At 48.1% G+C, this 20,241-nt stretch overlaps 18 non-coding genes across 18 annotated transcripts; all 18 read right to left on the bottom strand.

The window, feature by feature from the left end:
• Window positions 1-359: 359 nt before the first annotated feature.
• Window positions 360-432, bottom strand: TRNAV-AAC (transfer RNA valine (anticodon AAC)). The gene has a single exon. It is a non-coding gene; the product is annotated as a tRNA-Val (tRNA).
• A 1,517-nt stretch (window positions 433-1,949) lies between these two features.
• Window positions 1,950-2,022, bottom strand: TRNAV-UAC (transfer RNA valine (anticodon UAC)). Its single transcript has one exon. It is a non-coding gene; the product is annotated as a tRNA-Val (tRNA).
• A 444-nt stretch (window positions 2,023-2,466) lies between these two features.
• Window positions 2,467-2,538, bottom strand: TRNAP-UGG (transfer RNA proline (anticodon UGG)). Its single transcript has one exon. It is a non-coding gene; the product is annotated as a tRNA-Pro (tRNA).
• A 1,336-nt stretch (window positions 2,539-3,874) lies between these two features.
• Window positions 3,875-3,947, bottom strand: TRNAV-AAC (transfer RNA valine (anticodon AAC)). The gene has a single exon. It is a non-coding gene; the product is annotated as a tRNA-Val (tRNA).
• Window positions 3,948-5,464: 1,517 nt separating this feature from the next.
• Window positions 5,465-5,537, bottom strand: TRNAV-UAC (transfer RNA valine (anticodon UAC)). The gene has a single exon. It is a non-coding gene; the product is annotated as a tRNA-Val (tRNA).
• Window positions 5,538-5,981: 444 nt separating this feature from the next.
• TRNAP-UGG (transfer RNA proline (anticodon UGG)) lies at window positions 5,982-6,053 on the bottom strand. Its single transcript has one exon. It is a non-coding gene; the product is annotated as a tRNA-Pro (tRNA).
• A 1,336-nt stretch (window positions 6,054-7,389) lies between these two features.
• On the bottom strand, window positions 7,390-7,462 carry TRNAV-AAC (transfer RNA valine (anticodon AAC)). Its single transcript has one exon. It is a non-coding gene; the product is annotated as a tRNA-Val (tRNA).
• Window positions 7,463-8,978: 1,516 nt separating this feature from the next.
• On the bottom strand, window positions 8,979-9,051 carry TRNAV-UAC (transfer RNA valine (anticodon UAC)). Its single transcript has one exon. It is a non-coding gene; the product is annotated as a tRNA-Val (tRNA).
• A 444-nt stretch (window positions 9,052-9,495) lies between these two features.
• Window positions 9,496-9,567, bottom strand: TRNAP-UGG (transfer RNA proline (anticodon UGG)). Its single transcript has one exon. It is a non-coding gene; the product is annotated as a tRNA-Pro (tRNA).
• A 1,336-nt stretch (window positions 9,568-10,903) lies between these two features.
• On the bottom strand, window positions 10,904-10,976 carry TRNAV-AAC (transfer RNA valine (anticodon AAC)). Its single transcript has one exon. It is a non-coding gene; the product is annotated as a tRNA-Val (tRNA).
• Window positions 10,977-12,493: 1,517 nt separating this feature from the next.
• Window positions 12,494-12,566, bottom strand: TRNAV-UAC (transfer RNA valine (anticodon UAC)). The gene has a single exon. It is a non-coding gene; the product is annotated as a tRNA-Val (tRNA).
• A 444-nt stretch (window positions 12,567-13,010) lies between these two features.
• Window positions 13,011-13,082, bottom strand: TRNAP-UGG (transfer RNA proline (anticodon UGG)). Its single transcript has one exon. It is a non-coding gene; the product is annotated as a tRNA-Pro (tRNA).
• A 1,336-nt stretch (window positions 13,083-14,418) lies between these two features.
• Window positions 14,419-14,491, bottom strand: TRNAV-AAC (transfer RNA valine (anticodon AAC)). The gene has a single exon. It is a non-coding gene; the product is annotated as a tRNA-Val (tRNA).
• Window positions 14,492-16,008: 1,517 nt separating this feature from the next.
• On the bottom strand, window positions 16,009-16,081 carry TRNAV-UAC (transfer RNA valine (anticodon UAC)). The gene has a single exon. It is a non-coding gene; the product is annotated as a tRNA-Val (tRNA).
• A 444-nt stretch (window positions 16,082-16,525) lies between these two features.
• TRNAP-UGG (transfer RNA proline (anticodon UGG)) lies at window positions 16,526-16,597 on the bottom strand. Its single transcript has one exon. It is a non-coding gene; the product is annotated as a tRNA-Pro (tRNA).
• Window positions 16,598-17,933: 1,336 nt separating this feature from the next.
• TRNAV-AAC (transfer RNA valine (anticodon AAC)) lies at window positions 17,934-18,006 on the bottom strand. The gene has a single exon. It is a non-coding gene; the product is annotated as a tRNA-Val (tRNA).
• A 1,517-nt stretch (window positions 18,007-19,523) lies between these two features.
• Window positions 19,524-19,596, bottom strand: TRNAV-UAC (transfer RNA valine (anticodon UAC)). Its single transcript has one exon. It is a non-coding gene; the product is annotated as a tRNA-Val (tRNA).
• Window positions 19,597-20,040: 444 nt separating this feature from the next.
• On the bottom strand, window positions 20,041-20,112 carry TRNAP-UGG (transfer RNA proline (anticodon UGG)). Its single transcript has one exon. It is a non-coding gene; the product is annotated as a tRNA-Pro (tRNA).
• Window positions 20,113-20,241: the final 129 nt, after the last annotated feature.

Below are 20,241 nucleotides of genomic sequence, written 5' to 3'. Positions count from 1 at the left end.
CTTAGCTTAACTGAAGATCAAGCTCTCTTGAGGCTGCCGCCTTAGACCACTCGGCCATCCTGACAGCTGAGTCTGTGTTTAGGTCTGACTCCTCAGTCTGCACTTGTCGATGCTGCCGCTTGCAATGTTCCTATCAAGGTGACAGGTTTAAAGGCCCCACAATATAACATGGCCAAGAAAAAAAAAAGAAAAAAACAGAATAAGAAACCAGGCACATGCACGACTACGCAAAGATGCAGATAACTTTTTACCGGCCTGCAATAGTAATACAAGTTTTACACAGGTCACAAGTTTTTAAAGGCCATGCCTGAGTGAGACTAAGCTTTTAGGGAGCAAACACAAAAGCGTACACTACCCATTGTTTCTGCCCGGTCTCGAACCGGGGACCTTTCGCGTGTTAGGCGAACGTGATAACCACTACACTACAGAAACAAGCAAGAGGGCTTGACTGAAGGAGCAAAATTCCCCTCATATGTTTGCCCGATTGCCTCTATACTTGATCAGCAGTTGCTCGCAAAGCGAGGAGTAAGTGTGAAAATTGCAGCGTTGTCAGCCAGCAAGCGTACACTCAGATGTACTGAAAAGTTACAGCTGCGGGTAGAGACAAATATCTGATGCCTAAATGCCTGAAACCAGAGCCTGTGAAAGCATCACACAGAGCACACTGAAAGCAAGCAGGAAGGAAGCCAAGGCATTGTGATCCTTTTTTTCTCCTGAGGCTAAAAATATTTTGCACAACAATGCTTTGAGTGGAATGAGGAATCTTCAAGCTTTGTGTATTTTGAGTAAAATTTGTGTGTTTTCTGCTAAAAAGGGTGTGTTGGGGATTTGGACCCGGACACCAACGAGCGAGGGCACAGAAGCACCACTGCTCAGACCCTGCTCCTAGGGTTGAGGGCAGAGAGTGGGCGAATACATCGCAAGGCAAGAAAATGCACATGGTTCTCTCTTCTGCAATATGACTAGAGTCATTTCCATGGTCGTCATCGAACATGACATAAAACGCCTCTATCCTTTAGACCTTTTGGCCCATAATTACAAGAGGATGACTGAGTGAGACGCTCTGCCAAATTTGGCAGCCTCGCACTCAGTCATTTTCAAAATGCAGGGAAGCGCCGTATTTAGTAGAATACAGCGCACCCCTGTGCTTCCCTCTGCGCCAGCTCTAAATTAGCTGCCGAGCGCCAACGCAGCCATCCTTGCGCCATGGTACAAGGATGGCTGCGTTGAGGGGGAAATTGTTTTTGTTCAGGAAGGCACACCTTCCTGCACAACAGAAATCTTCAGTGGCGATATGTTCGTGCAGCACACATAGAAAGAGCAAAAATGAGGAGAAATGAAAACATTTCTGCTCGTTTCTCCACTATAACGACACCCATTGTATGGCGCTTGGATTTTGGCGCTGCCACAGATTTACAAAAACTCGTAAAACTGGAGCAGCATCAAAATGCTATGGTGTTGCAGTGGCCCACCCAGAGCAACGCCCATTGCACGCCCCTTCCAGGGAAAGGGCTGCGTGTGAAGGGGCCGTATTTACAAGGTGGTGTTAAGCCACAAAACGTGGTTGAACGGCGTCTTGTAAATACGGCACAGTACATAGTGCCACCGGGGCGTCACTAAAGATGATGTGCCGGTGGCGATAGGGCCTTGTAAGTCTGGCCCTTTCTTTGCTCAAGGTGTATGTTCTTGGTGAAGGTAGGAAAGCCATTTTCGCTCTCATACCTTCCTTCGCTGGCTTGACCACAGTAGGCCCAGGCTTCAATGGAAAGGTCAAAAAGGGAGCAACTGACTGCCGTAAGGTGTATCGTCTTCTCTTGGTGAGTTGAGACCGATGCCCTTGGAGCATAGTACCTCACGATGGTGAGGGATAGACACAGCCTCTTTAATTTCAATTTACCTGTCAGGTGAGGTGGTAAATGCAAATAATGTGATAAAGCACAGCAACTTGCTGTTTCTGCCTGGCCTCGAACCAGGGACCTTTCGCGTGTAAGGCGAACGTGATAACCACTACACTACAGAAACAGACATGCCTGCTTACTTGCTTCATGTGGCTATGCATTGGACTGGAACCACTGCACTGGAAACAGACACACCTGCTTTCTTTATGTGGCTATGCTTTGGACTGGAATGCAAGGACTAAGGGACAATATTCATGACGCTCAAAGCTGAGCCTTTCTGACAGGATCTCTTCCTTTGGAAGAAAGGAACTGGGATCACTTTCATTCCAAGAGGTGATTTCAAAACCAGCCCTGCAATTACTTTGGAGAAGCACTGTGCATTTCATGTTCCAACGAGAAGTGCTGCTCCAACACAAAAAAGCAGTTAGAAAGAAATCCCGCACTCCTTCATCATGCCGAACTGCCTCGACACCAGTAGAAAGCATGCAATGCATTCCACCATGGCATCTTACAAGAGTGGAAAGCAGAAATACTCCTGTTTAAAAACAGATCGAACCTATGAAGGCACAGGCTCGTCTGGGATTTGAACCCGGGACCTCTCACACCCAAAGCGAGAATCATACCCCTAGACCAACGAGCCTGCTGCTGCAAAAGCCTTTCAAACATCTTCTGAAGTGTCTTTGTGAAAAAGCAGGGCCACTTGGAGACTCTCCTTCTAAGCGTGCCATAGCAATTGATGTTTTGTGCCAAGGGTTTTTTTTTTGCCTCTAGCAAGGCAAGAGGTAGTCAAGAAGCCCTATGCTAGCAAGCTGAACTGTGGCGCTGATGAGAAAAGCAGACCCTTTCTGGTAGTTGTACGCCTCCGCAGGACCTGGGCCCTTGCACCGTAGACTTCCAGACCAGAAGCACTGAAGGGCCTGCCATCTCTTGCGCCTGAGCCAGAGGAGCATGCCTCTTGTATTCAAGTACACTTGCTCGCTCAGTGCTCGATCAGGCGAGATTTATATGAGTGCCTCACAGGCCTGAAACACTCACCTGGGAGACGCGGGGTGGCTGAATTCCCAGAATGGCCTTCGATAGGAAAATCACCTCCTTTCCTCCCGACTCATTTCAGAATTGGGTGAAAATCGCAAGACAGTGTTCAGGGGTGCATGGGTACTGCCTACTCCCAGCTGCCTCTCTGTCTTCTTCATGTTAATTTCAAGTCACAAGGAGGGACCATTGCCATTCTGCTCCGCCCACCTAACCAGGAAACCCAGGTTGAGCTTGTCTGCCTGTTGTTGTTGCAGGGGCAGTGCCTTCTCTGCCCAAAAGTGGCAGGAGAGCCTCACTTCAAACGATGGAATCAACTGCTTAAGTAGAAACCAGCATGGTAGTTACAGTGATAAGGTGCAGCTCTAACAGAAGGCGTGACTGAGATGCCCCTTCCAGAAATACATGGAATGCTGATTGAGGGCCCAGCCGGAGGGTTGGTGGATTTCTTTTCATATGCTACAGCAGCTTGCAAAGATAGTGTTGTGGGGAGCTGGCTGTGCAAGCAGAGGAAGATTTAAGGGCAGAAAATAGACCTATCAGAAGTGCGATTTGAACCCACAACTACATGAGCAAACCAGGATGCTTAGCTTAACTGAAGATCAAGCTCTCTTGAGGCTGCCGCCTTAGACCACTCGGCCATCCTGACAGCTGAGTCTGTGTTTAGGTCTGACTCCTCAGTCTGCACTTGTCGATGCTGCCGCTTGCAATGTTCCTATCAAGGTGACAGGTTTAAAGGCCCCACAATATAACATGGCCAAGAAAAAAAAAAGTAAAAAACAGAATAAGAAACCAGGCACATGCACGACTACGCAAAGATGCAGATAACTTTTTACCGGCCTGCAATAGTAATACAAGTTTTACACAGGTCACAAGTTTTTAAAGGCCATGCCTGAGTGAGACTAAGCTTTTAGGGAGCAAACACAAAAGCGTACACTACCCATTGTTTCTGCCCGGTCTCGAACCGGGGACCTTTCGCGTGTTAGGCAAACGTGATAACCACTACACTACAGAAACAAGCAAGAGGGCTTGACTGAAGGAGCAAAATTCCCCTCATATGTTTGCCCGATTGCCTCTATACTTGATCAGCAGTTGCTCGCAAAGCGAGGAGTAAGTGTGAAAATTGCAGCGTTGTCAGCCAGCAAGCGTACACTCAGATGTACTGAAAAGTCACAGCTGCGGGTAGAGACAAATATCTGATGCCTAAATGCCTGAAACCAGAGCCTGTGAAAGTATCACACAGAGCACACTGAAAGCAAGCAGGAAGGAAGCCAAGGCATTGTGATCCTTTTTTTCTCCTGAGGCTAAAAATATTTTGCACAACAATGCTTTGAGTGGAATGAGGAATCTTCAAGCTTTGTGTATTTTGAGTAAAATTTGTGTGTTTTCTGCTAAAAAGGGTGTGTTGGGGATTTGGACCCGGACACCAACGAGCGAGGGCACAGAAGCACCACTGCTCAGACCCTGCTCCTAGGGTTGAGGGCAGAGAGTGGGCGAATACATCGCAAGGCAAGAAAATGCACATGGTTCTCTCTTCTGCAATATGACTAGAGTCATTTCCATGGTCGTCATCGAACATGACATAAAACGCCTCTATCCTTTAGACCTTTTGGCCCATAATTACAAGAGGATGACTGAGTGAGACGCTCTGCCAAATTTGGCAGCCTCGCACTCAGTCATTTTCAAAATGCAGGGAAGCGCCGTATTTAGTAGAATACAGCGCACCCCTGTGCTTCCCTCTGCGCCAGCTCTAAATTAGCTGCCGAGCGCCAACGCAGCCATCCTTGCGCCATGGTACAAGGATGGCTGCGTTGAGGGGGAAATTGTTTTTGTTCAGGAAGGCACACCTTCCTGCACAACAGAAATCTTCAGTGGCGATATGTTCGTGCAGCACACATAGAAAGAGCAAAAATGAGGAGAAATGAAAACATTTCTGCTCGTTTCTCCACTATAACGACACCCATTGTATGGCGCTTGGATTTTGGCGCTGCCACAGATTTACAAAAACTCGTAAAACTGGAGCAGCATCAAAATGCTATGGTGTTGCAGTGGCCCACCCAGAGCAACGCCCATTGCACGCCCCTTCCAGGGAAAGGGCTGCGTGTGAAGGGGCCGTATTTACAAGGTGGTGTTAAGCCACAAAACGTGGTTGAACGGCGTCTTGTAAATACGGCACAGTACATAGTGCCACCGGGGCGTCACTAAAGATGATGTGCCGGTGGCGATAGGGCCTTGTAAGTCTGGCCCTTTCTTTGCTCAAGGTGTATGTTCTTGGTGAAGGTAGGAAAGCCATTTTCGCTCTCATACCTTCCTTCGCTGGCTTGACCACAGTAGGCCCAGGCTTCAATGGAAAGGTCAAAAAGGGAGCAACTGACTGCCGTAAGGTGTATCGTCTTCTCTTGGTGAGTTGAGACCGATGCCCTTGGAGCATAGTACCTCACGATGGTGAGGGATAGACACAGCCTCTTTAATTTCAATTTACCTGTCAGGTGAGGTGGTAAATGCAAATAATGTGATAAAGCACAGCAACTTGCTGTTTCTGCCTGGCCTCGAACCAGGGACCTTTCGTGTGTAAGGCGAACGTGATAACCACTACACTACAGAAACAGACATGCCTGCTTACTTGCTTCATGTGGCTATGCATTGGACTGGAACCACTGCACTGGAAACAGACACACCTGCTTTCTTTATGTGGCTATGCTTTGGACTGGAATGCAAGGACTAAGGGACAATATTCATGACGCTCAAAGCTGAGCCTTTCTGACAGGATCTCTTCCTTTGGAAGAAAGGAACTGGGATCACTTTCATTCCAAGAGGTGATTTCAAAACCAGCCCTGCAATTACTTTGGAGAAGCACTGTGCATTTCATGTTCCAACGAGAAGTGCTGCTCCAACACAAAAAAGCAGTTAGAAAGAAATCCCGCACTCCTTCATCATGCCGAACTGCCTCGACACCAGTAGAAAGCATGCTATGCATTCCACCATGGCATCTTACAAGAGTGGAAAGCAGAAATACTCCTGTTTAAAAACAGATCGAACCTATGAAGGCACAGGCTCGTCTGGGATTTGAACCCGGGACCTCTCACACCCAAAGCGAGAATCATACCCCTAGACCAACGAGCCTGCTGCTGCAAAAGCCTTTCAAACATCTTCTGAAGTGTCTTTGTGAAAAAGCAGGGCCACTTGGAGACTCTCCTTCTAAGCGTGCCATAGCAATTGATGTTTTGTGCCAAGGGTTTTTTTTTTGCCTCTAGCAAGGCAAGAGGTAGTCAAGAAGCCCTATGCTAGCAAGCTGAACTGTGGCGCTGATGAGAAAAGCAGACCCTTTCTGGTAGTTGTACGCCTCCGCAGGACCTGGGCCCTTGCACCGTAGACTTCCAGACCAGAAGCACTGAAGGGCCTGCCATCTCTTGCGCCTGAGCCAGAGGAGCATGCCTCTTGTATTCAAGTACACTTGCTCGCTCAGTGCTCGATCAGGCGAGATTTATATGAGTGCCTCACAGGCCTGAAACACTCACCTGGGAGACGCGGGGTGGCTGAATTCCCAGAATGGCCTTCGATAGGAAAATCACCTCCTTTCCTCCCGACTCATTTCAGAATTGGGTGAAAATCGCAAGACAGTGTTCAGGGGTGCATGGGTACTGCCTACTCCCAGCTGCCTCTCTGTCTTCTTCATGTTAATTTCAAGTCACAAGGAGGGACCATTGCCATTCTGCTCCGCCCACCTAACCAGGAAACCCAGGTTGAGCTTGTCTGCCTGTTGTTGTTGCAGGGGCAGTGCCTTCTCTGCCCAATAGTGGCAGGAGAGCCTCACTTCAAACGATGGAATCAACTGCTTAAGTAGAAACCAGCATGGTAGTTACAGTGATAAGGTGCAGCTCTAACAGAAGGCGTGACTGAGATGCCCCTTCCAGAAATACATGGAATGCTGATTGAGGGCCCAGCCGGAGGGTTGGTGGATTTCTTTTCATATGCTACAGCAGCTTGCAAAGATAGTGTTGTGGGGAGCTGGCTGTGCAAGCAGAGGAAGATTTAAGGGCAGAAAATAGACCTATCAGAAGTGCGATTTGAACCCACAACTACATGAGCAAACCAGGATGCTTAGCTTAACTGAAGATCAAGCTCTCTTGAGGCTGCCGCCTTAGACCACTCGGCCATCCTGACAGCTGAGTCTGTGTTTAGGTCTGACTCCTCAGTCTGCACTTGTCGATGCTGCCGCTTGCAATGTTCCTATCAAGGTGACAGGTTTAAAGGCCCCACAATATAACATGGCCAAGAAAAAAAAAAGTAAAAAACAGAGTAAGAAACCAGGCACATGCACGACTACGCAAAGATGCAGATAACTTTTTACCGGCCTGCAATAGTAATACAAGTTTTACACAGGTCACAAGTTTTTAAAGGCCATGCCTGAGTGAGACTAAGCTTTTAGGGAGCAAACACAAAAGCGTACACTACCCATTGTTTCTGCCCGGTCTCGAACCGGGGACCTTTCGCGTGTTAGGCGAACGTGATAACCACTACACTACAGAAACAAGCAAGAGGGCTTGACTGAAGGAGCAAAATTCCCCTCATATGTTTGCCCGATTGCCTCTATACTTGATCAGCAGTTGCTCGCAAAGCGAGGAGTAAGTGTGAAAATTGCAGCGTTGTCAGCCAGCAAGCGTACACTCAGATGTACTGAAAAGTCACAGCTGCGGGTAGAGACAAATATCTGATGCCTAAATGCCTGAAACCAGAGCCTGTGAAAGCATCACACAGAGCACACTGAAAGCAAGCAGGAAGGAAGCCAAGGCATTGTGATCCTTTTTTTCTCCTGAGGCTAAAAATATTTTGCACAACAATGCTTTGAGTGGAATGAGGAATCTTCAAGCTTTGTGTATTTTGAGTAAAATTTGTGTGTTTTCTGCTAAAAAGGGTGTGTTGGGGATTTGGACCCGGACACCAACGAGCGAGGGCACAGAAGCACCACTGCTCAGACCCTGCTCCTAGGGTTGAGGGCAGAGAGTGGGCGAATACATCGCAAGGCAAGAAAATGCACATGGTTCTCTCTTCTGCAATATGACTAGAGTCATTTCCATGGTCGTCATCGAACATGACATAAAACGCCTCTATCCTTTAGACCTTTTGGCCCATAATTACAAGAGGATGACTGAGTGAGACGCTCTGCCAAATTTGGCAGCCTCGCACTCAGTCATTTTCAAAATGCAGGGAAGCGCCGTATTTAGTAGAATACAGCGCACCCCTGTGCTTCCCTCTGCGCCAGCTCTAAATTAGCTGCCGAGCGCCAACGCAGCCATCCTTGCGCCATGGTAAAGGATGGCTGCGTTGAGGGGGAAATTGTTTTTGTTCAGGAAGGCACACCTTCCTGCACAACAGAAATCTTCAGTGGCGATATGTTCGTGCAGCACACATAGAAAGAGCAAAAATGAGGAGAAATGAAAACATTTCTGCTCGTTTCTCCACTATAACGACACCCATTGTATGGCGCTTGGATTTTGGCGCTGCCACAGATTTACAAAAACTCGTAAAACTGGAGCAGCATCAAAATGCTATGGTGTTGCAGTGGCCCACCCAGAGCAACGCCCATTGCACGCCCCTTCCAGGGAAAGGGCTGCGTGTGAAGGGGCCGTATTTACAAGGTGGTGTTAAGCCACAAAACGTGGTTGAACGGCGTCTTGTAAATACGGCACAGTACATAGTGCCACCGGGGCGTCACTAAAGATGATGTGCCGGTGGCGATAGGGCCTTGTAAGTCTGGCCCTTTCTTTGCTCAAGGTGTATGTTCTTGGTGAAGGTAGGAAAGCCATTTTCGCTCTCAAACTTTCCTTCGCTGGCTTGACCACAGTAGGCCCAGGCTTCAATGGAAAGGTCAAAAAGGGAGCAACTGACTGCCGTAAGGTGTATCGTCTTCTCTTGGTGAGTTGAGACCGATGCCCTTGGAGCATAGTACCTCACGATGGTGAGGGATAGACACAGCCTCTTTAATTTCAATTTACCTGTCAGGTGAGGTGGTAAATGCAAATAATGTGATAAAGCACAGCAACTTGCTGTTTCTGCCTGGCCTCGAACCAGGGACCTTTCGCGTGTAAGGCGAACGTGATAACCACTACACTACAGAAACAGACATGCCTGCTTACTTGCTTCATGTGGCTATGCATTGGACTGGAACCACTGCACTGGAAACAGACACACCTGCTTTCTTTATGTGGCTATGCTTTGGACTGGAATGCAAGGACTAAGGGACAATATTCATGACGCTCAAAGCTGAGCCTTTCTGACAGGATCTCTTCCTTTGGAAGAAAGGAACTGGGATCACTTTCATTCCAAGAGGTGATTTCAAAACCAGCCCTGCAATTACTTTGGAGAAGCACTGTGCATTTCATGTTCCAACGAGAAGTGCTGCTCCAACACAAAAAAGCAGTTAGAAAGAAATCCCGCACTCCTTCATCATGCCGAACTGCCTCGACACCAGTAGAAAGCATGCAATGCATTCCACCATGGCATCTTACAAGAGTGGAAAGCAGAAATACTCCTGTTTAAAAACAGATCGAACCTATGAAGGCACGGGCTCGTCCGGGATTTGAACCCGGGACCTCTCACACCCAAAGCGAGAATCATACCCCTAGACCAACGAGCCTGCTGCTGCAAAAGCCTTTCAAACATCTTCTGAAGTGTCTTTGTGAAAAAGCAGGGCCACTTGGAGACTCTCCTTCTAAGCGTGCCATAGCAATTGATGTTTTGTGCCAAGGGTTTTTTTTTTGCCTCTAGCAAGGCAAGAGGTAGTCAAGAAGCCCTATGCTAGCAAGCTGAACTGTGGCGCTGATGAGAAAAGCAGACCCTTTCTGGTAGTTGTACGCCTCCGCAGGACCTGGGCCCTTGCACCGTAGACTTCCAGACCAGAAGCACTGAAGGGCCTGCCATCTCTTGCGCCTGAGCCAGAGGAGCACGCCTCTTGTATTCAAGCACACTTGCTCGCTCAGTGCTCGATCAGGCGAGATTTATATGAGTGCCTCACAGGCCTGAAACACTCACCTGGGAGACGCGGGGTGGCTGAATTCCCAGAATGGCCTTCGATAGGAAAATCACCTCCTTTCCTCCCAACTCATTTCAGAATTGGGTGAAAATCGCAAGACAGTGTTCAGGGGTGCATGGGTACTGCCTACTCCCAGCTGCCTCTCTGTCTTCTTCATGTTAATTTCAAGTCACAAGGAGGGACCATTGCCATTCTGCTCCGCCCACCTAACCAGGAAACCCAGGTTGAGCTTGTCTGCCTGTTGTTGTTGCAGGGGCAGTGCCTTCTCTGCCCAAAAGTGGCAGGAGAGCCTCACTTCAAACGATGGAATCAACTGCTTAAGTAGAAACCAGCATGGTAGTTACAGTGATAAGGTGCAGCTCTAACAGAAGGCGTGACTGAGATGCCCCTTCCAGAAATACATGGAATGCTGATTGAGGGCCCAGCCGGAGGGTTGGTGGATTTCTTTTCATATGCTACAGCAGCTTGCAAAGATAGTGTTGTGGGGAGCTGGCTGTGCAAGCAGAGGAAGATTTAAGGGCAGAAAATAGACCTATCAGAAGTGCGATTTGAACCCACAACTACATGAGCAAACCAGGATGCTTAGCTTAACTGAAGATCAAGCTCTCTTGAGGCTGCCGCCTTAGACCACTCGGCCATCCTGACAGCTGAGTCTGTGTTTAGGTCTGACTCCTCAGTCTGCACTTGTCGATGCTGCCGCTTGCAATGTTCCTATCAAGGTGACAGGTTTAAAGGCCCCACAATATAACATGGCCAAGAAAAAAAAAAGTAAAAAACAGAATAAGAAACCAGGCACATGCACGACTACGCAAAGATGCAGATAACTTTTTACCGGCCTGCAATAGTAATACAAGTTTTACACAGGTCACAAGTTTTTAAAGGCCATGCCTGAGTGAGACTAAGCTTTTAGGGAGCAAACACAAAAGCGTACACTACCCATTGTTTCTGCCCGGTCTCGAACCGGGGACCTTTCGCGTGTTAGGCGAACGTGATAACCACTACACTACAGAAACAAGCAAGAGGGCTTGACTGAAGGAGCAAAATTCCCCTCATATGTTTGCCCGATTGCCTCTATACTTGATCAGCAGTTGCTCGCAAAGCGAGGAGTAAGTGTGAAAATTGCAGCGTTGTCAGCCAGCAAGCGTACACTCAGATGTACTGAAAAGTCACAGCTGCGGGTAGAGACAAATATCTGATGCCTAAATGCCTGAAACCAGAGCCTGTGAAAGCATCACACAGAGCACACTGAAAGCAAGCAGGAAGGAAGCCAAGGCATTGTGATCCTTTTTTTCTCCTGAGGCTAAAAATATTTTGCACAACAATGCTTTGAGTGGAATGAGGAATCTTCAAGCTTTGTGTATTTTGAGTAAAATTTGTGTGTTTTCTGCTAAAAAGGGTGTGTTGGGGATTTGGACCCGGACACCAACGAGCGAGGGCACAGAAGCACCACTGCTCAGACCCTGCTCCTAGGGTTGAGGGCAGAGAGTGGGCGAATACATCGCAAGGCAAGAAAATGCACATGGTTCTCTCTTCTGCAATATGACTAGAGTCATTTCCATGGTCGTCATCGAACATGACATAAAACGCCTCTATCCTTTAGACCTTTTGGCCCATAATTACAAGAGGATGACTGAGTGAGACGCTCTGCCAAATTTGTCAGCCTCGCACTCAGTCATTTTCAAAATGCAGGGAAGCGCCGTATTTAGTAGAATACAGCGCACCCCTGTGCTTCCCTCTGCGCCAGCTCTAAATTAGCTGCCGAGCGCCAACGCAGCCATCCTTGCGCCATGGTACAAGGATGGCTGCGTTGAGGGGGAAATTGTTTTTGTTCAGGAAGGCACACCTTCCTGCACAACAGAAATCTTCAGTGGCGATATGTTCGTGCAGCACACATAGAAAGAGCAAAAATGAGGAGAAATGAAAACATTTCTGCTCGTTTCTCCACTATAACGACACCCATTGTATGGCGCTTGGATTTTGGCGCTGCCACAGATTTACAAAAACTCGTAAAACTGGAGCAGCATCAAAATGCTATGGTGTTGCAGTGGCCCACCCAGAGCAACGCCCATTGCACGCCCCTTCCAGGGAAAGGGCTGCGTGTGAAGGGGCCGTATTTACAAGGTGGTGTTAAGCCACAAAACGTGGTTGAACGGCGTCTTGTAAATACGGCACAGTACATAGTGCCACCGGGGCGTCACTAAAGATGATGTGCCGGTGGCGATAGGGCCTTGTAAGTCTGGCCCTTTCTTTGCTCAAGGTGTATGTTCTTGGTGAAGGTAGGAAAGCCATTTTCGCTCTCATACCTTCCTTCGCTGGCTTGACCACAGTAGGCCCAGGCTTCAATGGAAAGGTCAAAAAGGGAGCAACTGACTGCCGTAAGGTGTATCGTCTTCTCTTGGTGAGTTGAGACCGATGCCCTTGGAGCATAGTACCTCACGATGGTGAGGGATAGACACAGCCTCTTTAATTTCAATTTACCTGTCAGGTGAGGTGGTAAATGCAAATAATGTGATAAAGCACAGCAACTTGCTGTTTCTGCCTGGCCTCGAACCAGGGACCTTTCGCGTGTAAGGCGAACGTGATAACCACTACACTACAGAAACAGACATGCCTGCTTATTTGCTTCATGTGGCTATGCATTGGACTGGAACCACTGCACTGGAAACAGACACACCTGCTTTCTTTATGTGGCTATGCTTTGGACTGGAATGCAAGGACTAAGGGACAATATTCATGACGCTCAAAGCTGAGCCTTTCTGACAGGATCTCTTCCTTTGGAAGAAAGGAACTGGGATCACTTTCATTCCAAGAGGTGATTTCAAAACCAGCCCTGCAATTACTTTGGAGAAGCACTGTGCATTTCATGTTCCAACGAGAAGTGCTGCTCCAACACAAAAAAGCAGTTAGAAAGAAATCCCGCACTCCTTCATCATGCCGAACTGCCTCGACACCAGTAGAAAGCATGCAATGCATTCCACCATGGCATCTTACAAGAGTGGAAAGCAGAAATACTCCTGTTTAAAAACAGATCGAACCTATGAAGGCACAGGCTCGTCTGGGATTTGAACCCAGGACCTCTCACACCCAAAGCGAGAATCATACCCCTAGACCAACGAGCCTGCTGCTGCAAAAGCCTTTCAAACATCTTCTGAAGTGTCTTTGTGAAAAAGCAGGGCCACTTGGAGACTCTCCTTCTAAGCGTGCCATAGCAATTGATGTTTTGTGCCAAGGGTTTTTTTTTTGCCTCTAGCAAGGCAAGAGGTAGTCAAGAAGCCCTATGCTAGCAAGCTGAACTGTGGCGCTGATGAGAAAAGCAGACCCTTTCTGGTAGTTGTATGCCTCCGCAGGACCTGGGCCCTTGCACCGTAGACTTCCAGACCAGAAGCACTGAAGGGCCTGCCATCTCTTGCGCCTGAGCCAGAGGAGCATGCCTCTTGTATTCAAGTACACTTGCTCGCTCAGTGCTCGATCAGGCGAGATTTATATGAGTGCCTCACAGGCCTGAAACACTCACCTGGGAGACGCGGGGTGGCTGAATTCCCAGAATGGCCTTCGATAGGAAAATCACCTCCTTTCCTCCCGACTCATTTCAGAATTGGGTGAAAATCGCAAGACAGTGTTCAGGGGTGCATGGGTACTGCCTACTCCCAGCTGCCTCTCTGTCTTCTTCATGTTAATTTCAAGTCACAAGGAGGGACCATTGCCATTCTGCTCCGCCCACCTAACCAGGAAACCCAGGTTGAGCTTGTCTGCCTGTTGTTGTTGCAGGGGCAGTGCCTTCTCTGCCCAAAAGTGGCAGGAGAGCCTCACTTCAAACGATGGAATCAACTGCTTAAGTAGAAACCAGCATGGTAGTTACAGTGATAAGGTGCAGCTCTAACAGAAGGCGTGACTGAGATGCCCCTTCCAGAAATACATGGAATGCTGATTGAGGGCCCAGCCGGAGGGTTGGTGGATTTCTTTTCATATGCTACAGCAGCTTGCAAAGATAGTGTTGTGGGGAGCTGGCTGTGCAAGCAGAGGAAGATTTAAGGGCAGAAAATAGACCTATCAGAAGTGCGATTTGAACCCACAACTACATGAGCAAACCAGGATGCTTAGCTTAACTGAAGATCAAGCTCTCTTGAGGCTGCCGCCTTAGACCACTCGGCCATCCTGACAGCTGAGTCTGTGTTTAGGTCTGACTCCTCAGTCTGCACTTGTCGATGCTGCCGCTTGCAATGTTCCTATCAAGGTGACAGGTTTAAAGGCCCCACAATATAACATGGCCAAGAAAAAAAAAAGTAAAAAACAGAATAAGAAACCAGGCACATGCACGACTACGCAAAGATGCAGATAACTTTTTACCGGCCTGCAATAGTAATACAAGTTTTACACAGGTCACAAGTTTTTAAAGGCCATGCCTGAGTGAGACTAAGCTTTTAGGGAGCAAACACAAAAGCGTACACTACCCATTGTTTCTGCCCGGTCTCGAACCGGGGACCTTTCGCGTGTTAGGCGAACGTGATAACCACTACACTACAGAAACAAGCAAGAGGGCTTGACTGAAGGAGCAAAATTCCCCTCATATGTTTGCCCGATTGCCTCTATACTTGATCAGCAGTTGCTCGCAAAGCGAGGAGTAAGTGTGAAAATTGCAGCGTTGTCAGCCAGCAAGCGTACACTCAGATGTACTGAAAAGTCACAGCTGCGGGTAGAGACAAATATCTGATGCCTAAATGCCTGAAACCAGAGCCTGTGAAAGCATCACACAGAGCACACTGAAAGCAAGCAGGAAGGAAGCCAAGGCATTGTGATCCTTTTTTTCTCCTGAGGCTAAAAATATTTTGCACAACAATGCTTTGAGTGGAATGAGGAATCTTCAAGCTTTGTGTATTTTGAGTAACATTTGTGTGTTTTCTGCTAAAAAGGGTGTGTTGGGGATTTGGACCCGGACACCAACGAGCGAGGGCACAGAAGCACCACTGCTCAGACCCTGCTCCTAGGGTTGAGGGCAGAGAGTGGGCGAATACATCGCAAGGCAAGAAAATGCACATGGTTCTCTCTTCTGCAATATGACTAGAGTCATTTCCATGGTCGTCATCGAACATGACATAAAACGCCTCTATCCTTTAGACCTTTTGGCCCATAATTACAAGAGGATGACTGAGTGAGACGCTCTGCCAAATTTGGCAGCCTCGCACTCAGTCATTTTCAAAATGCAGGGAAGCGCCGTATTTAGTAGAATACAGCGCACCCCTGTGCTTCCCTCTGCGCCAGCTCTAAATTAGCTGCCGAGCGCCAACGCAGCCATCCTTGCGCCATGGTACAAGGATGGCTGCGTTGAGGGGGAAATTGTTTTTGTTCAGGAAGGCACACCTTCCTGCACAACAGAAATCTTCAGTGGCGATATGTTCGTGCAGCACACATAGAAAGAGCAAAAATGAGGAGAAATGAAAACATTTCTGCTCGTTTCTCCACTATAACGACACCCATTGTATGGCGCTTGGATTTTGGCGCTGCCACAGATTTACAAAAACTCGTAAAACTGGAGCAGCATCAAAATGCTATGGTGTTGCAGTGGCCCACCCAGAGCAACGCCCATTGCACGCCCCTTCCAGGGAAAGGGCTGCGTGTGAAGGGGCCGTATTTACAAGGTGGTGTTAAGCCACAAAACGTGGTTGAACGGCGTCTTGTAAATACGGCACAGTACATAGTGCCACCGGGGCGTCACTAAAGATGATGTGCCGGTGGCGATAGGGCCTTGTAAGTCTGGCCCTTTCTTTGCTCAAGGTGTATGTTCTTGGTGAAGGTAGGAAAGCCATTTTCGCTCTCATACCTTCCTTCGCTGGCTTGACCACAGTAGGCCCAGGCTTCAATGGAAAGGTCAAAAAGGGAGCAACTGACTGCCGTAAGGTGTATCGTCTTCTCTTGGTGAGTTGAGACCGATGCCCTTGGAGCATAGTACCTCACGATGGTGAGGGATAGACACAGCCTCTTTAATTTCAATTTACCTGTCAGGTGAGGTGGTAAATGCAAATAATGTGATAAAGCACAGCAACTTGCTGTTTCTGCCTGGCCTCGAACCAGGGACCTTTCGCGTGTAAGGCGAACGTGATAACCACTACACTACAGAAACAGACATGCCTGCTTACTTGCTTCATGTGGCTATGCATTGGACTGGAACCACTGCACTGGAAACAGACACACCTGCTTTCTTTATGTGGCTATGCTTTGGACTGGAATGCAAGGACTAAGGGACAATATTCATGACGCTCAAAGCTGAGCCTTTCTGACAGGATCTCTTCCTTTGGAAGAAAGGAACTGGGATCACTTTCATTCCAAGAGGTGATTTCAAAACCAGCCCTGCAATTACTTTGGAGAAGCACTGTGCATTTCATGTTCCAACGAGAAGTGCTGCTCCAACACAAAAAAGCAGTTAGAAAGAAATCCCGCACTCCTTCATCATGCCGAACTGCCTCGACACCAGTAGAAAGCATGCAATGCATTCCACCATGGCATCTTACAAGAGTGGAAAGCAGAAATACTCCTGTTTAAAAACAGATCGAACCTATGAAGGCACAGGCTCGTCTGGGATTTGAACCCGGGACCTCTCACACCCAAAGCGAGAATCATACCCCTAGACCAACGAGCCTGCTGCTGCAAAAGCCTTTCAAACATCTTCTGAAGTGTCTTTGTGAAAAAGCAGGGCCACTTGGAGACTCTCCTTCTAAGCGTGCCATAGCAATTGATGTTTTGTGCCAAGGGTTTTTTTTTTGCCTCTAGCAAGGCAAGAGGTAGTCAAGAAGCCCTATGCTAGCAAGCTGAACTGTGGCGCTGATGAGAAAAGCAGACCCTTTCTGGTAGTTGTACGCCTCCGCAGGACCTGGGCCCTTGCACCGTAGACTTCCAGACCAGAAGCACTGAAGGGCCTGCCATCTCTTGCGCCTGAGCCAGAGGAGCACGCCTCTTGTATTCAAGTACACTTGCTCGCTCAGTGCTCGATCAGGCGAGATTTATATGAGTGCCTCACAGGCCTGAAACACTCACCTGGGAGACGCGGGGTGGCTGAATTCCCAGAATGGCCTTCGATAGGAAAATCACCTCCTTTCCTCCCGACTCATTTCAGAATTGGGTGAAAATCGCAAGACAGTGTTCAGGGGTGCATGGGTACTGCCTACTCCCAGCTGCCTCTCTGTCTTCTTCATGTTAATTTCAAGTCACAAGGAGGGACCATTGCCATTCTGCTCCGCCCACCTAACCAGGAAACCCAGGTTGAGCTTGTCTGCCTGTTGTTGTTGCAGGGGCAGTGCCTTCTCTGCCCAAAAGTGGCAGGAGAGCCTCACTTCAAACGATGGAATCAACTGCTTAAGTAGAAACCAGCATGGTAGTTACAGTGATAAGGTGCAGCTCTAACAGAAGGCGTGACTGAGATGCCCCTTCCAGAAATACATGGAATGCTGATTGAGGGCCGAGCCGGAGGGTTGGTGGATTTCTTTTCATATGCTACAGCAGCTTGCAAAGATAGTGTTGTGGGGAGCTGGCTGTGCAAGCAGAGGAAGATTTAAGGGCAGAAAATAGACCTATCAGAAGTGCGATTTGAACCCACAACTACATGAGCAAACCAGGATGCTTAGCTTAACTGAAGATCAAGCTCTCTTGAGGCTGCCGCCTTAGACCACTCGGCCATCCTGACAGCTGAGTCTGTGTTTAGGTCTGACTCCTCAGTCTGCACTTGTCGATGCTGCCGCTTGCAATGTTCCTATCAAGGTGACAGGTTTAAAGGCCCCACAATATAACATGGCCAAGAAAAAAAAAAGAAAAAAACAGAATAAGAAACCAGGCACATGCACGACTACGCAAAGATGCAGATAACTTTTTACCGGCCTGCAATAGTAATACAAGTTTTACACAGGTCACAAGTTTTTAAAGGCCATGCCTGAGTGAGACTAAGCTTTTAGGGAGCAAACACAAAAGCGTACACTACCCATTGTTTCTGCCCGGTCTCGAACCGGGGACCTTTCGCGTGTTAGGCGAACGTGATAACCACTACACTACAGAAACAAGCAAGAGGGCTTGACTGAAGGAGCAAAATTCCCCTCATATGTTTGCCCGATTGCCTCTATACTTGATCAGCAGTTGCTCGCAAAGCGAGGAGTAAGTGTGAAAATTGCAGCGTTGTCAGCCAGCAAGCGTACACTCAGATGTACTGAAAAGTCACAGCTGCGGGTAGAGACAAATATCTGATGCCTAAATGCCTGAAACCAGAGCCTGTGAAAGCATCACACAGAGCACACTGAAAGCAAGCAGGAAGGAAGCCAAGGCATTGTGATCCTTTTTTTCTCCTGAGGCTAAAAATATTTTGCACAACAATGCTTTGAGTGGAATGAGGAATCTTCAAGCTTTGTGTATTTTGAGTAAAATTTGTGTGTTTTCTGCTAAAAAGGGTGTGTTGGGGATTTGGACCCGGACACCAACGAGCGAGGGCACAGAAGCACCACTGCTCAGACCCTGCTCCTAGGGTTGAGGGCAGAGAGTGGGCGAATACATCGCAAGGCAAGAAAATGCACATGGTTCTCTCTTCTGCAATATGACTAGAGTCATTTCCATGGTCGTCATCGAACATGACATAAAACGCCTCTATCCTTTAGACCTTTTGGCCCATAATTACAAGAGGATGACTGAGTGAGACGCTCTGCCAAATTTGGCAGCCTCGCACTCAGTCATTTTCAAAATGCAGGGAAGCGCCGTATTTAGTAGAATACAGCGCACCCCTGTGCTTCCCTCTGCGCCAGCTCTAAATTAGCTGCCGAGCACCAACGCAGCCATCCTTGCGCCATGGTACAAGGATGGCTGCGTTGAGGGGGAAATTGTTTTTGTTCAGGAAGGCACACCTTCCTGCACAACAGAAATCTTCAGTGGCGATATGTTCGTGCAGCACACATAGAAAGAGCAAAAATGAGGAGAAATGAAAACATTTCTGCTCGTTTCTCCACTATAACGACACCCATTGTATGGCGCTTGGATTTTGGCGCTGCCACAGATTTACAAAAACTCGTAAAACTGGAGCAGCATCAAAATGCTATGGTGTTGCAGTGGCCCACCCAGAGCAACGCCCATTGCACGCCCCTTCCAGGGAAAGGGCTGCGTGTGAAGGGGCCGTATTTACAAGGTGGTGTTAAGCCACAAAACATGGTTGAACGGCGTCTTGTAAATACGGCACAGTACATAGTGCCACCGGGGCGTCACTAAAGATGATGTGCCGGTGGCGATAGGGCCTTGTAAGTCTGGCCCTTTCTTTGCTCAAGGTGTAGGTTCTTGGTGAAGGTAGGAAAGCCATTTTCGCTCTCATACCTTCCTTCGCTGGCTTGACCACAGTAGGCCCAGGCTTCAATGGAAAGGTCAAAAAGGGAGCAACTGACTGCCGTAAGGTGTATCGTCTTCTCTTGGTGAGTTGAGACCGATGCCCTTGGAGCATAGTACCTCACGATGGTGAGGGATAGACACAGCCTCTTTAATTTCAATTTACCTGTCAGGTGAGGTGGTAAATGCAAATAATGTGATAAAGCACAGCAACTTGCTGTTTCTGCCTGGCCTCGAACCAGGGACCTTTCGCGTGTAAGGCGAACGTGATAACCACTACACTACAGAAACAGACATGCCTGCTTACTTGCTTCATGTGGCTATGCATTGGACTGGAACCACTGCACTGGAAACAGACACACCTGCTTTCTTTATGTGGCTATGCTTTGGACTGGAATGCAAGGACTAAGGGACAATATTCATGACGCTCAAAGCTGAGCCTTTCTGACAGGATCTCTTCCTTTGGAAGAAAGGAACTGGGATCACTTTCATTCCAAGAGGTGATTTCAAAACCAGCCCTGCAATTACTTTGGAGAAGCACTGTGCATTTCATGTTCCAACGAGAAGTGCTGCTCCAACACAAAAAAGCAGTTAGAAAGAAATCCCGCACTCCTTCATCATGCCGAACTGCCTCGACACCAGTAGAAAGCATGCAATGCATTCCACCATGGCATCTTACAAGAGTGGAAAGCAGAAATACTCCTGTTTAAAAACAGATCGAACCTATGAAGGCACAGGCTCGTCTGGGATTTGAACCCGGGACCTCTCACACCCAAAGCGAGAATCATACCCCTAGACCAACGAGCCTGCTGCTGCAAAAGCCTTTCAAACATCTTCTGAAGTGTCTTTGTGAAAAAGCAGGGCCACTTGGAGACTCTCCTTCTAAGCGTGCCATAGCAATTGATGTTTTGTGCCAAGGGTTTTTTTTTTGCCTCT

Source organism: Pleurodeles waltl, unplaced genomic scaffold, assembly GCF_031143425.1.
Source record: "Pleurodeles waltl isolate 20211129_DDA unplaced genomic scaffold, aPleWal1.hap1.20221129 scaffold_91, whole genome shotgun sequence".
Lineage (NCBI taxonomy): Eukaryota > Metazoa > Chordata > Amphibia > Caudata > Salamandridae > Pleurodeles > Pleurodeles waltl.
Note: the sequence above shows the minus strand (reverse complement) of the source record. Positions and strands in the feature narration are given on the sequence as shown.